The 16,712-nt window shown below is 39.8% G+C and overlaps 1 protein-coding gene across 1 annotated transcript in view; it reads right to left on the bottom strand.

Moving 5' to 3' along the window:
* Window positions 1–16,712, bottom strand: part of LOC121390772 (protein phosphatase 1 regulatory subunit 7-like) — a 45,760-nt gene that overhangs the window by 21,683 nt on the left and 7,365 nt on the right. The window lies entirely within an intron of this gene.

Raw genomic sequence — 16,712 nt, 5'->3', positions numbered from 1 at the left:
GTCTTAGCTCTAAAATCGCTTCGTGGAACGGTCCCACGAACATGTTAGTCTACGGCAGTGTATTCATGAATGCGAAACACTCACATTAACATAAAAATGTTAAACCTTTTTTTCCACTCGATTTTGTCACACCAGTGAAAACAGGAACTTGTAGAATAGGCCTAATAGTTTCCCCAGTCTCCTTTTCACCATAACTCTTGATCTGAGGCAGGATGTAGCTCAGTGGTAAAGTGCTAACCTTCGGTGATATTAGATAGGTCCTAGGATCGACTACAATGAGGGGAAACTGTCCAAATCAGTTACGACTGGTATATCATATATAGGCTATGACACGTGTGCCAATCTAATTAAAATTAGCTCCACTATTAGGTATATGTGGAGCTAACAACAGCCCGTTGGAGCTCATGTCCAGTTGACCTTTCATTCGACCAATCAAAACCTTACTTGCAAAATCATGCCAGTGATTTGAAAAGAATTTGAAAACATTCGGGATTATGCCTAGGGTATACGAAATGATTCGGGTGAATTACGAAGTATGCCGGAAACTAATTTCAATATAAAATTTTATATAAAATTCGTTTCAAGACGAAAAAAAACCACGTGATGGTATACCCATAAAATCTGTTTATACTAGTATACAATCCAGAGTTTATTATTGCACTTTTCCCCCTGTTTTTTTCAATGTTGAAATAGACCAACAAGTTCGCCTATTGCGTTATTTTTAGAATTTGTATGTTCCCGAATAACGTTATAAAAGGCGAAGTGTAATTGGTCGATATTTAAATTGTTATTTATAGATGAAATGTCACCTGGACATGGGAGTCTACACAATGCTGTTAGATCCACTGGTGAGACCAGTAGAGCTAATTTTAATCAGATGGGAAAGTGCATATATATGGAGGTCATATGGCGACAGCGGATCACGATTCATCTGAGGAGTGTTTCTGAGTCTCAGTCTCGCCACCTCTGTCTTTATTTTGGTATTGGGCGCGACGTAGGTCAGTGGTAAACCGCTCGCCTGATGCGTGGTCGGTCTGGGATCGATCCCCGTCGGTGGACCCATTGGGCTGTTTCTCGTTCCAGCCAATGCACCACGACTGGCATATCAAAGAGAGCAGGGGATGACGGTCTCTGAACGCGGACCCCTGCGCGTGCTGTAACCTCACCGTGGTGCAGGGGTGTAAGATTCTCTTTGAGAATGGCCAATATAGCACAAATTGAAATTTTGAGTAAAAGTCAGTATCTATCTGTGATATTTGTATTTTTGCACAGTTCTTTACACTGTTTTTATTTAAATCTTGAATTTTTATATTGATGTTGATCATCACCTTATTTGTTTGCATTACCATAGTTTGACACCCAATAGCCGATGTATTTTTTGTGCTGGAGTGTCGTTAAACATTCATTCATTCATTCATTCATTCTGAACGCGGAATACCTCCAGTAAGCTTCCAGGAGAGACTTTTTTGTTCTATTGTTTGTTTCAGTGCTGTGCTGTGCTTGAATAGGCATGTCTTGTAGTATGACAAGTGTTATTCATGTTCCTATGGTGAAACACAAAAACCGGAGACGTAACAGATAAAAGAATTATTACCAACCAATTGCATTAGTAATTTTTTATGAGACCAGGGTCGTAGCTAGCAGGGAGTGGGGGGGGGGGGGGGGGTGCAGAAAAAATCCGGAAAACATAGAAACTTAAAGAATATTCTATTCTTAACCGTATAAGGAGTTTTAGACTATTAACTACTCAGTTGCAGCCCCCCACCCCCCACTAACACACACAACAAAAAATCCTAGCTACGACCCTGGAGACGTGTCTTGTCATTCTGTACAGACCCGAATACATCAAATTACTCAGGTGTTTGAAAATTGCGAGAACGATCGTTTCGTTCTCGTATCGCTCGTGCAAATATGTTTAAGCGTAACCCATTTTTCGTTGGCGCATTAAATTTTAGGACATCATTTATATGACTATATGATGGGTTACGCAAAAACTAAAATCGGTTACCTGAATTTGGTTTGCGTAACCCATAAATAGTTTACGCAAATATTTAGTTCTTAAAACACCCTTTATAAGTTTCGTTTAAAAAGTGAGATATCAACATATACATTGTGTTTATTTGTTTTTGAGGAAGTTGATTATCTTTTACATTTCACAAGGTATGTATAATTACGTTTTGGGTGCGAAAAAAGACCTTGACCAGTGCACAACTACTGGCCAAAGGCCGTTGTATATGCTTTCCTGTCTGTGGGAAAGTTCATATAAAAGAGCCATTGATGCATTGGGGAAAATGTAACGGGTTTTCTCTGATGACTGGGTGTTAAAATTACCAGATGTTTGACATCCAATAGCCGATAATTGATTGATCAATGTGCTCCAGTGGTGTCGTTAAACAAAATAAACTAACTTGACAGAGTAAATCATTGGATATTGTACATTAAACGTTTGAAAAAGGCCTGCCAACTTGACAGAGTAAATCATTGGATATTGTACATTAAACGTTTGAAAAAGGCCTGCCAACTTGTACAGTTCGCATATAGTTGGTGGCGTATTTCTAAATAGCTTTAGTTTTGGTGATGACATGTCACTTCTTTGTTCATCAGTTTCATCATTAAGGCTCGTTCCAGTCAGTGCTCTACAGCTGATGCAACAAAGGCCGTGGTATGTACTATCCTGTCTGTGTGATAGTGCATATAAAAGATCCCTTGGTGCTAATCGAAAAGAGTAGCCCATGAAGTGGCGACAGCGGGTTTCCTTCCTCAGTATCTGTGTGGTTCTTAACCATATGTCTGACGCCATATAACTGTAAATAAAATGTGTTGAGTGCGTCGTCATTAAGGAAGCTGTTGAAGTGACAGACCCTAGTTTCTTTTAACACTAAGGTTTATTTTTCACCATTAGAGCCGTTTTTAATAACTGAACTGTCAGACATTACTTAGATTTTATTGTTTAGACGATCTGGTTATCCTGGTGCTTCTAATACATGTAAAGCATATATGAAAGCATTTTCATATTTTTAAAAACGCACATATTTCTGAGAATTAAACATTATGGATAAAAGCTCAAGCTTATATTTACAGGGTATACATTTCCCACATTTCAACACCACATATTCTTGTTTCACTCTGTTGTAACTTTATCCAGTGGGGTTTATACAAGTTTGTAGATTAACCAAATTTAGGGTCCATTTTAACAGTGGGAAACTAGGTCCTGTGACTTTAAATTTGCAGGCGAACATAATATATACAACCACGCGGACCATGTGGGGTGGGGTTGGCGGGAGAGATCTAGCCCCCCCCCCCCCCACTCCAATAATTATGAATAAAAAATATTATTGGTAGTACATTTTAAGGCAGAGATGAATTTTACTTGTAGAATACTGAAAACTGCATTTAAGGACATCTAGTTTTCAAAATTTTACGAGAGAGCATACCTCCGTACCCTCTAGAAAATTTGCTTTGTGCCCTCGATCTCAGTCAGTCCCCCGCCCCCTTAATGTCTACTTGCTTCTGCCGTGCCTGATATAAATAAGAAAAACTGTCTGCACGTATACTGGTTGAGACAAGCCTTGAAGTTGTGAAACAGACGATTTGTAAAAGTGATGAAATATGTTAAGATCTATATTTGCGCAAACATGAAAGATGTAATCTTCACAAATCAAGGTAGCATTCCGTATTAGCATTTGGAAGGAAGGAAAGGAACTGTTTTATTTAACGACGCACTCAACACATTTTATTTACGGTTGTATGACGTCGGACATATGGTTACGGACTACACAGATATTGAGGGAGGAAACCTGCTGTCGCCACTTCAGTAGAAGATCCAACGTGCACATTATGTAACAATAATGACATTGGAGACGAATTTCACTATCTATTCACATGTACTTATTTCATTAGCTCCCGTAAACATTTGCTTAAGCCATATTATTATAATAAACAAGTACGCTGAAATTTAAACAAGTAATGACGAATAGCAAAACAAGTGTTCTCAAGAAATTATGTAAATTAATAAAAGAAATTATTGATAAAATGCAGTAAACCCTAAAAGAACACTGGCCTATATATGTATATGAATTATTTACAATGTGTATTACTACCCAAGCATACATATATATTTCATTCATTAAAACATTTTTCTTTCTTTCTTTCTTTCTTTCTTTCTACTAGGGTGTTGTTCCCGGGTTTTATTTCGATTGGTAAGTAGTCGTTAGATTTTCTAAATTTGAATAATATAGCCCAGGATGCTTGTGTTAATATAATAAGATATTTTTCTAATCTAAGGTTTTCTTTAAATACGTTTTACCTCTTGACGATAAAGTTATGTTACTATTCCATTGATGTAAATACTGGTCGTTTTGTCTTAATGTGACTTGATTAAGAAGTATTTTTATGGATGAAAAGTTCCGTGACATCCAAACATGTCATACCTAGGTGGTTAAATGTACTTTCAACCATTTTTATCCATTTATATCTATATCCATTAACAGAAGAGTCGTGTAACATTAATTCATACAGTAAAAACGATGATTTTGTTTGTTTCCCAGATACGATACGGCCCCAAAAACTTATTATTCTTTGTTGAATAATTAATTTAAGGGGTCTTCTTCTACCCGTGACAACAATTAAATTACATTGTGTCTTTAATTGCTCGTAACATATTTTATTAGGGCTTGACAAACCGGCCTCGGTGGCGCAGTGGTTAAGCCATCGGACTACAGGCTAGTAGGTACAAGGTTCGCAGCCCGGTACCGGCTACAAAGCAGAGCGAATTCTATGGGTAGGTGTAAGACCACTACACCCTCTTCTCTCTCACTAACAACTAACCCACTGTCCTGGACAGACAGCCCAGATAGCTGAGGTGTGTGCCCAGGACAGCGTGCTTGAACCTTAATTGGATATAAGCATGAAAATAAGTTGAAATTAATGAAATTAAAGAGACCACGACAGACGTCAGATTATCAATTAACTAGTTCTAATCCATGAACATGTGCCACTAAATATATAAACTGTATTGTTATAAAGTTGAAATCGTAGCACTGTGACAATAGTACTAGTATACGGAATAGTACCCAAGTGTATGAAGATGGAAATACATTAAAGACAGTGTACGTGCAAACATTGCGGCGACATGTAAAATGTTCAGAAGCTGTTAAATGGAGAATATTACATTCGTGTCCGTTAGATACCATTTATTTTACAACGACTTGTGTTAAAATATATTTAACGAGCGAAAGCGAGTTTGATACGTTTTTAAAGAACGAGTTGTAATATAAATGGTTTCTAACGGACACGAATGTATTATTATATTTCTTACATATCATAAAAAACCCAGGTTTTAAGCAAATTGTAACATCTTTTTCGACTAACTGTTATTTACAGCCCTTGCATTTACGCGTTACAAACAAATGATTGTCAGGTTAATTATACGTCACAGTGTCATCGATTTCGATCGGGCTGTTTCTTTTCATTGGATGTATGGCATTGGTGACCTGGTCAAAACCTAGGAGCAACCAATCGTATGTCTTGAAATTGTTAACACACGTACATGTGTTAACAAGTATATGTTATCACAAATAACACATGATGTTCTCACCAACGGGTGTGTAAGAAAACACGATTTTACCTATTATACAGTAACAGTAATATATATATTCGTTAGTCGTAGCGTACTTCACTCCACGGCATATTCGCTAAAGAGCAGCACGTTCAAACGAGCTACTTTCCCACCTGCTGTGTCCATATACATACACGTACTTTAAAACCGTAAGCGTAAATCGCTTTTGACGCAAGCTGTTGTATAACATGTAATCAATTTGTGGATCTCTGATCTGAAATAAAATGTATTATTACTACAAGTACACCATGTAGAGATCTACGTGCAAATCTAAACATAGTCAGGTCAGGTCAGGTAATAGGGTTTTACATGCACATTCAGAACAAGCTGTTGTAGCGCACGCCTGTCCATGACAGGAAAGTTGGGGGGGGGGGGGGGGGGGAGAGGAGGGACCACCTGCACTGGCAGGTGCAAGGGAGCACCAGCAGCCCGATCGAATCGGTAGCAGGCGGGTGGGTGGTGGTGGTATGGAATTTTGAATGGAGCCGTTAATGCCAAAGAGAAAGGGTGCGCAATTTTGATTGAGGAAATTTGGCGCAGTTTTTGAACGGTCAGTCGAAAGGTTAATGGCCGAGCTAATATATAAAGGGCCTGAACGCTTCTGGTCGTGGCATGACAACCCAGGAGAGACTCGTGCAATTGTGAAACATAGTTCGGTGCTATTGCTAGATATAATTATGCCCATCCCCCACCCTGCAAATAAAGCAATCTGTGCGTAGCCAGACACAAAATCATTGACATTTTAAATTAGATCAGTAGGTCCCAACGTGTTCAGGATGCCGAGCGCTGGCGAACAAGTTCGACTGGTACCATCGTGTTCTGACATATACATTCATTTTACGTTGGTGCAATTAATTTCATTTCAACTTATTTTCGTGCTTATTTCCAATTAAGGTCCAAGCACGCTGTCCTAGACACACACTTCAGCTATCTGGGATGTCTGTCTAGGATAGATGGTAAGTTGTTAGTGGTTAGTGTGAGAGAAGAGGATGTAGTGGTCTTACACCTAACCAACTGAGTCGTTAAAACTCGCTCTGGATGGGAGCCGGTACCGGGCTGCGAACCCAGTACCTACGAACCTTATGTCCGATGACTTAACCACGACGACACCGATGTCGGTTAGTGCAAAAAACAGTTGGTGTAAAAACCAATTTAGCGAGAGATCGCGAGCGTTCGCCTTCCTGAACACGCCTGGGTACTGGAGAGTCTTAACTTGTTGGAGGGACTATTCTGCGTTTACTGTTATTCAGATATAACTGTAAACTGTTTCTAACAGTTAATGTTTAACAACTAAAATTACTCGTCAAATACATGTTCTTGTTTAGAATACCAGTGTCAGTATAATTATTCAGTGTGTATTTGGCCTGGGCCCCGTTCCACAAAGCGATCTTAGCCCTAAGATCACCTTAAGTGCATAGCTACCATATGCACTAAGGTGATCTTAGTGCTAAGATCGCTTCGTGGAACGGGGCCCAAGTGCTTATAAAACTAAAGTCTAGACTCGAGACTCTAATTAGAGTCTGAGACACTAATGTCTAGTGATTGGAATCGGTTGAGATTTCATCATCGATCATCGGTTATAACCGCTTTACACCAACTTTCGATTACACAATCAGTTAGACCATAAGAAGGATTTGAATTAGATTTGAATTGACAGACAGCCCAGATAGCTGAGATGTGTGCCCAGGACAGCGTGCTTGAACCTTAATTGGATATAAGCACGAAAATAAGTCGAAATGAATGAAAATGAATGAATAGAATTATAAGTACCATGTACCTATTGTCGTATGCATCCTGCAAATGGCTAATTGTATATGTATCAACTGTTTAATGTTTTCTTTATGTACAGATGAAAACAAACCCAAACCACTGTATATTTCCATCAATGTTATCATATAAACTGGAGGAACAGTTACAGTTAACATTTTCCCACACAATCGATTACAATCAGTCATCACATCGTACGAGCCGATCCGATCAATTTTCGATTATAATCGATCATTGGAACATCATTACTAATGTCATGACAACTCAATACAAATTGTATGTGTGTGACGTCATTATAGATTGAGTCTGGACTCTTGAGTTTTATAAGCACGGGAAAATGACTAAAAACAAAACAATAACAACTGTATGATCAACAGAATGAAAAAGATTGACAGAAATAATGTTTCACAGTGATTAATCGACCTTCCTGGAAATTGTCAAAATCGAGAATGACACCCCAAGCACGTGTAAGGGACAACTGCGTGATGTCCGTGCAAACTATGGAATGTGTTTCGGTGTGTTGATAAACAGACCTGAACGTTCTTTACTAGGATGTCTGTGGTCAAAACGTATGTTCGGTCTAATAGTTGATATTAACATTAATATTTCAGGTTCCCCTACTTTTTTTGAAGAGTATTATTATAACCCAATTTAGTAAATGATATGAAATAATAAATGCACGCTAATACATCCATACATCCATCCATACATGCATCCATGTGTGTGCGTACGTACGTGCGTGCGTGCGTACGTGCATGCACACATATATACATACATACATACGTACATAGTCAAACTCGACATACATGTACATACACTATACAAATATGCATACATCAGTAACTAGTGCCAGGTTTACCTACAACTTCATTGATGGGTTAACGAGCATTTTATTTTTATCATGACTCGGTAGTCCAAAACGTATTGTGGCAAGCCTGCAAGTTGCGGTCGATTCGGTGTCACAGGTGCGAGTCCCAGCAATGTCATGAGACAATTTCTGAGGCCAGAAAGGATTTAATTATCCCCTGCGCCAGTGTGTTAATATCTATGTATGTAATAGTCAACCTCGACATCAATACATCATACATTAACACACACACACACACACACACACACACACACACACACACACACACACATATTATGTGGAATGAGAAATCATTGAGATACTCTGCACAAAATAAATAAAAAATGAGTGGAAAAACTTATGGAAAAATAGTGTCATTGACATTTTGCACAGCAGTTTTACCGTTAACATGTTTCCAGCAGCTCTCAAAGTCTATTCATATGACCAACAGCGACGTCAAAACAATTAATCAAGCGTGAAGCCATTCATACATGAATAATTCCAACCTGTAAATGCTCTATTGTGATAAAGGCTTGCATTGATCCAAATAATGTCAAGTGACTTAGAAAACCGACGTTCATAACTGCATGAACATCAGTTTTGCACTATTTTCGGCAAAACTTAAAGAGAACCTAAATAGATTGACTAAATTGTCTGATTAAACTGACCCTTCTCCGTTCAGGATCAAAACAAATTACGTGTAGGTGAATTGAAAACGTGCAAGTCTGTGTCCCTGAATAGAATGAGAAATTTCCTGAGGGCAAAAAGTTAAACTTTGTTTTGTTAAAGACACCACTAGAACACATTGATTTATTAAGCATCAACTATTGGATGTCAAACATTTGGTAATTCTGACATATAGTCTTAGAGAGGAAACCCGCTACATTTTCTCCATTTAGTATCAATGGATCTTTTACATGCACCATCCCACAGACAGGATAGCACACGCCATGGCCTTTGATATAGCAGCCGAGGTGCACTGGTTAGAACGAGAAACAGCCTGATGGGCCCAACGACGGGGATCGTTCCTAGACCGACTTTGCATCAGGCGAGCGCTTTACCACTGGGCTACGGTTTAAACATGCAATCTCAAGTATGTATACATTGGGTTTTTCATTTTCATTTCAACTTATTTTCGTGCTTATATCCAATTAAGGTTCAAGCACGCTGTCCCGGGCACACACCTCAGCTATCTGGGCTGTCTGTCCAGGACAGTGGGACAGTGGGTTAGTGAGAGAGAGAAGAGGGTGTGGTAGCCTTACACCTACCCATTGAGCCCTTAAGAACTCGCTCTAGGTTGGAGCCGGAATGTTGTATTATATTTGTTACCGCCCTAGCGCTTAAAGTTAACTTGTGCGTCACTGACAAGTCATTTTCAGATTAACTTGTACGTCACATCTAGTGATCGATTTCTATCGTGCTTTTTCATTGGGTGGTATGACATTGGTGACCTGGTCATCACCTAGGTGCAGCCAGTGGTATGTCTGTAAATGTTATCGCACGTATATATATGTTATAAGTTTTTGCTATCAAACAAAGAATAATGTTCTCACCAACGGGTGTGTAAGAAAGCAATATTTGCAAGCCAAGGTACTTTTCCGTATAACTACTGCAGTTTGACCGGCCTCGGTGCCGTCGTGGTTAAGCCATCGGACATAAGGCTGATACGTACAGGGTTCGCAGCCCGGTACCGGCTCCCGCCCAGAGCGAGTTTTAACGACTCAGTGGGTAGGTGTAAGACCACTACACACTCTTGTCTCTCACTATACACTAATAACTAACCCGCAGTCCTGGACAGACAGCCCAGATTGTTGAGGTGTGTGCCCAGGACAGCGTGCTTGAACCTTAATTGGATATAAGCACGAAAATAAGTTGGAAAAAAATGAAACTGCATTTTGTAAATGCAGTAGTTATACGGAATAGTACCTTGGCTTAGGAAGATTCTATGTATAGTTGATAGGGCTATTTCACAGTAGTGTGTGTGTGTGTGTGTGTGTGTGTGTGTGTGTGTGTGTGTTTCAAATTGTGGAACATATAATAATCCATGAGTCCAGTTCTGGGCTGTATGGTGTGTTATTAAGTAGTCCGAAGGGACCTAGAAAGTGTGGTTCTTTCTACGTCCGGATATTGTTACATACCCTGAATATAGCCTATATTCAAAAGTTGTGGCGCCATGTTTCAACCGTTTCTCAACCGAAATAGTGCAACAAATGGACACACAAACCAAAAATGTATAACCTACCGTATTCACTAAATCCCGATTGAAGTACTTGCATCATTAACAAAATATATCTTCCAACAACAACATAATACATTTCCCCACCATATTACATTTGCTAAATAGAGGGAAGCAACTCGCCCTGCACATTAAGAAAAATATTGACTTAATGTGCGCCCAGCACTAGATTATTAAGATGCTCAAAGCAGCTATCCAGAGACTTGGCCCGCGACGGACATGCCTGAAACAGTGGTATATGGGCATGCTAAAAATTCATGTTCTCTCTGTCTCCCTGTCTGTCTGTCTGTCTGTCTGTCTCTCCGTCTGTCTGTCTGTCTGTCTGTCTGTCTGTCTCTCTCTCTCTCTCTCTCTCTCTCTCTCTCTCTCTCTCTCTGTCTCTCTCTCTCTGTCTGTCTCTCTGTCTCTCTGTCTGTCTCTCTCTCTCTCTCTCTCTCTCTCTCTCTCTCTCTCTCTCTCTCTCTCTCTCTCTCTCTCTCTCTCTCAAATTCTGGACTAGTGCACTGGAGTATTTTCTTGGAGCAGCAGAACACCAGCTGTGAACATCTCTCGTCATTTTTCCTTGATCGCTCATCTCATTTTTTTTTTTTTTTATCAAATTAGCACAATAGACACCAGTGATAGTAAGGACATTGGAATAATAGGTACCAGTGATAGCTTTTTTCTCTCTCTTTTTTTTTTTGGGGGGGGGGGGGGTGTGTGTGTGTGTGTGTGTGTGGGGGGGGGGGGTCATGTTGTCAACCATTATAACTTCCATGGCATCCCGGAAAACAGTTGCCAAATGTTTGCTTTGTCATCTGCTGATCTTCGAGATCTCGGATAATCTTGAAAGCTTTCTCGTCCTCGCTTGAATTCAGAAGACCATTTCTCAAGTGTTAAATAATTGAGATGTCCATCACCATATGCACTAATAATATCAGGCCCGTAGTTGGGGTGTGGGGGTGGGGTGTGGGGGTGGGGGTGTGTGTGTGTGTGGGGGGGGTGTGAGGTGGTGCGGTGGGGGACAAAAAAAATCCGGTTAAGGAGTTTTAGTCTGTTATCTAATCAGTTGCCCCCCACCCCACCCCAAAAAAAAATCCTAACTAAGGGCCCTGAATATACCTGGATTTCATAAGCGTTTTTACGATTCTAGGTGAGAAATATGACTGGTGATTCTTTGTTTTAATCTGGTCAAATGTGTACATCAATACATACTAGCCAATGCCCACTGTTTCATGCACGCAAGCGGGATCGACCGCGTGGCTTGTAGGCCCGTACATGTGGCTGAATTAAATAACATTATTTTAAAGGATGTCTCGATAGCTCAGAACGTATCGTGGCAAGCCTTCATGTTGCGGGCGATTCGGTGCTACAGGTTCGAATCCCTGCAACGGCATGAGACGATCTGTGAGGCCAGAAATGATTTAATTAACCCCTGCGCCAGTGCGTTAATATCTATGTATGTAATAGTCAAACCTGACATACATATAATATATAAATATTCATAATTCAATACATACACATACCCTACTTAAGTACACACGTATTCATTCATTCATTTCAACTTATTTTCGTGCTTTTATCCAATTAAGGTTCAATTACACTGTCCTGGGCACACATCTCAGCTATCTGTCCAGGACAGTGGGTTAATTGTTAGTTGGTTACTGGTTAGTGAGAGAGAAGAGGGTATAGTGGCATTAACACCTACCCACTGAGCCCTTAAGAACTCGCTCTGGGTTGGAGCCGGTACCGGGCTGCGAATCCTGTACCTACCAGCCTATAGTCCAATGGCTTAACCACTACGCCACCGAGGCCGGTCGTACACACACACAATCACAAACACGAACGAACGAACGCACGCATACACATTAAAACAACCATATATTAGTAAAATTAATGAGCCATTTTGTTAATCCATTTAGATTCAGTCAAGTCTATTGATTCTTGCAGGGGGTCTGCAGAGTTTCTGTGATATTCGGCTCATTAATTTGAGAGGCGTAAACAACAGTTAGCAACTGCCGTCTGCAGTCTGAACGACGAAAACTGGCCTCAGAGGCGCAGTGGTTAAGCCATCGGCCTACAGGCTGGTAGGTGCAGGGTTCGCAGCCCGGTACCGGCTCCCACCCAGAGTGAGTTCTTAAGGGCTCAGTGGGTAGGTGTACTGCCACTACACCCTCTTCTCTTTCACTAACCATTAACCAACTAACAACTGACCCACTGTCCTGGACAGAGCCCATATAGCTGAGGTGTGTGCCCTGGACAGCGTGCTTGACCCTTGATTGGATATAAGCACGAAAATAAGTTGAAATGAATGAATGAAATGAACAAGTTAACGACACCACTAGAGCACATTGATTTATTAATCATCGGCTATTGGATATCAAACATGATAATTTTGACTCGTAGTCATCAGAGGAAACACGCTACAACGTTCCTAATGCAGCAAGGGATCTTTTATATGCAGTTTCCCACAGACAGGAAAGCACATACCACGGCCTTTGACCAGTTGTGGTGCACTGGTTGGAACGAGAAAAACCCAATCAGTTGAATGGATCCACTGAGGTGTTTTGATCCTGCGACGCAAGCACCTCAGGCAAGCATTCAGCCGAATGAGTTAACCGACGAAAGACGCTATACCGACTAAGTACGTGCTTGGTGGTTTTGTAGCTAAAAGCTACATTGGTACAAAACAAAACTGGGTCATCTTTGTTTTGTTTAACGACACCACTAGAGCAGATTGATTTATGAATAATCGGCTTCTGGATGTCAAACATTAGGCAATTTTTATATATAGTCTTAGAGAGAAAACCCGCTACATTTTTTTCCATTAGTAGCAAGATATCTTTTATATGCACCATTCCACAGAGAAGATAGCACATACCACGGCTTTTGATACACCAGTCGTGGTGCACTGGCTGGAACAAGAAATAGCCCAATGGGCCCACCGATGTGGATCGATCCCACACAGACCGCACATCAAGCCAGCGCTTTACCACTGGGCTACGTCCCGCGCTCCCCACCCGCTTTCCAAATACCATCTAGATGTATTCTTTTGATAAACATTGTATTTTTTTTTTTTAGGGGGGCTAAAAATTCGGGCGGTGAAATGTATGCCATCAACATGGGATCCCTCCCACCTGAATCCTTTTATGGCGTGCCCCCTTTGCACCCAATCTACGCTTTAAAGGGACATACCCTAGTTTTTAAACACTACAGCATATTTTTCACTATTAGAACCATTTATGATCACTGAAATCAAACATAAGCCTCTATTAGAAACATGCTTGTCTGCCCTTGATTTAATGTGCGCTAAGCGGCCCGAATAGCCACTAAATTACTTCCGGCGCATTCATGTCCCAGTCGCTTATAACAAAGGCCCTTTTGTTTCTACTGAGTTGTAGAGTAGTCGTCGACTTCTTCTTTTAGTTTTTGACGTTAATAAAGTTTCCTATTTCTTTTATTGTTTGTCAGATTATGTGCAAATCTCTTTCTTTTACAGAAAAGAAAATGTACAATATTTTTTGTGCTCAACAGGAATACTTACGAACACGTCTTGAGGAGACCAAGAAAAGGGGCACATTGATGACTGACTTGTTAAAACGGCATCTTAATCAAGTTTTCATATTTGTAATTAATATGCATGTGTTTGTGTATATATCACTATGTTCGAACGGAAGTGTACATTAATTTGACTAAATGACTAGCTGCGATTTTCTGTACAGCTAGTTGCATTATTAACTATGACCTATTGAAACTAATGATACATAAATTCACTTCCTCGCCTAACGATAAGGTTTCTACTTTCTAATTCGGTAATAAAGACAGTTTCGGGAGCAAACATGCGCATATTTTTTCAGTGGAATAAACACGGGTAACAAATGGTACATTATGACGTATATTAAATTTAATTTAATACTGACGATGCAAATAAATGCATTATTGGTGAAGATACGCAAACAAATCGGAACAGCGAGTCTAGTGTCATTGTCAGACAAGGTGTAACGGACATAATTTCATAATATCAGTATTAGAGAGCAATCAACATAAATACACATTACGCAGTCCATGTGTCATTGTCAGACAAGGTGTAACGGACATAATTTCATAATATCAGTATTAGAGAGCAATCAACATAAATACACATTACGCAGTCCATGTGTCAATGTCGGGCAATGTGTAATGGACACAATTTCATAATATCAGTATTAGAGAGCAATCAACATAAATACACATTACGCAGTCCATGTGTCAATGTCGGGCAATGTGTAACGGACACAATTTCATAATATCAGTATTAGAGAGCAATCAACATAAATACACATTACGCAGTCCATGTGTCAATGTCGGGCAATGTGTAATGGACACAATTTTGTGCCTTAAAGGAACATACCCTAGTTTTTAAACACTAACGCATAATTTTTACTATTATAACCGTTTTTGATAACTTAAATCATACTTTACTTAGATTTTATTGTTTAGATTATCAATTTCCGTACATTCGAAGTGTTTTTGGTCATCCTAGTGTTTTTAATATCACAAAATGCATTTCTCATATTTTTAAAAACGCACATGCATCTGAGAAGTAACAGTTATGGAGTCGAGTTTTAGTCTATTTTTAAAGGGTATTTCACCATTTCAAAGTCACAGACTCATGTTTCACTCAACTGTAACTTTATCGATATGTGTTACAGGTTCGTAGATTAAAGGGACACACCTTAGTTACGGCTAGTTGTTAACCATTACGGCGTTGTTTTTCGCTATTAAACCCATTTTTTTCACAAATAAAATTGCACTTTACTTACCGTTTATTATTTAGAATATACATTTCCATTCACCTGAAGTGTTTTTTGGTAATCTTGGTAATCCTGGTGTTTGTAATACCACAAAATGCATTTTTACGTATTTCTGAAAAACAGGCGCACGTTTGAGAACAAAACGTTGAGCAGACAAGGTCTAATCTATTTTTAGACGAGATATTTCCATTTCAATGTCACAGACGTTGGTATACCACGTGACCGTTATCATTTTGGTTCGGTTTGTTTTCTCGTGCACGGTTCGCGCGATCAGATTTTTCTTCACAGTTCGTGAACATTTTCAGTAACATTAAAGTTCAGACAAGTAAGTATCTCAATACAAAACGTTACAAACCCTTAAAACCAATAATTTTGCTAAGTCCTACGATATCTGGAGAGGGGATACAACCAGGACAGAACAGTTGGAACATGTCCAGGAGAGGTGAAAAGAACGCACCCCAAGTCTGTGAAATTTGTCGTGACGTAGGCATTGTTGTGCTTCGAGCGACATCTACCGGTGACAGAATACAAACTTTCAAAATTATTTCAAGCAATTGAGACATGGGGATTCCCATGGTATTTATCGATATAAAACCTGCTTTTTCACTCCATTTGATAAAAACGTGATCTAAGTGTGTTACAGGTTTGTAGATTAACCAAATTATAATTTATTTTCGCTGGATGGAACTAGGGTGTGCGGCTTTAACTAAACGTAGTGTTCATTTTCACGGGTTGAAACTAGGGTATGTCCCTTTAACACAGGATTTGATTTAAATTTTTCAATTAACTCAACTTTTGTTTTTAAGGATAATTCAATGCGCTGTCGTTTTTTCAGTCGATCAGCCATGATAAAAGCATGAATAAAAGTAAAACTTGGACTTCGACTTCGAAACAGTATTTACATGCCTCTATCCACTAGGGTTCAGGCATGTCTCCCCCGGGTCCTATCCCTGGCAAGGCCAGCGATTTGACTCGGGGGAGAATATTAAAAATGGGGTTGATTTTTACTTTAAACCAAAAGGGATAATGGAGTTTAATAATTTTGTGGTATCTGCCAAAAGAGATATAAAGGCTATTATAATTAAACATATTATTTAGACACAAATTTAGAACGGGCCATTCTAACATATAATATATATTATTAATTATTATTCTTAACCTTAATTGGCCCTGGAGGAAAGGTTACGATCGGGTTGCACTTTGCGACCAATCCGGTTTGGCGATCCAGCATCCGGGTGAGTTTCCACGGCGTGTGGCAAGTTGGGGAAGAAGCTTAGACATACCTAGCCCTATCGCTATCACCCAAACGTCGACGCCCTGTTGCCCTACTTCCAGCGTTCCTCCCCTCCCCGCCCCAGGCCATAGTTAGCCATTTCAGGGGATAGTGGATAAGAGTGTTAGGTATAGTGGAGCTTAATATTTCAGCTCATGGGGGCGGGATTTAGTTCAGTCGGTTGAGCGCTCGCTTGAGGT

This window comes from Gigantopelta aegis, chromosome 15 (genome assembly GCF_016097555.1).
Source record: "Gigantopelta aegis isolate Gae_Host chromosome 15, Gae_host_genome, whole genome shotgun sequence".
In the NCBI taxonomy this organism is placed as follows: domain Eukaryota; kingdom Metazoa; phylum Mollusca; class Gastropoda; order Neomphalida; family Peltospiridae; genus Gigantopelta; species Gigantopelta aegis.
Note: the sequence above shows the minus strand (reverse complement) of the source record. Positions and strands in the feature narration are given on the sequence as shown.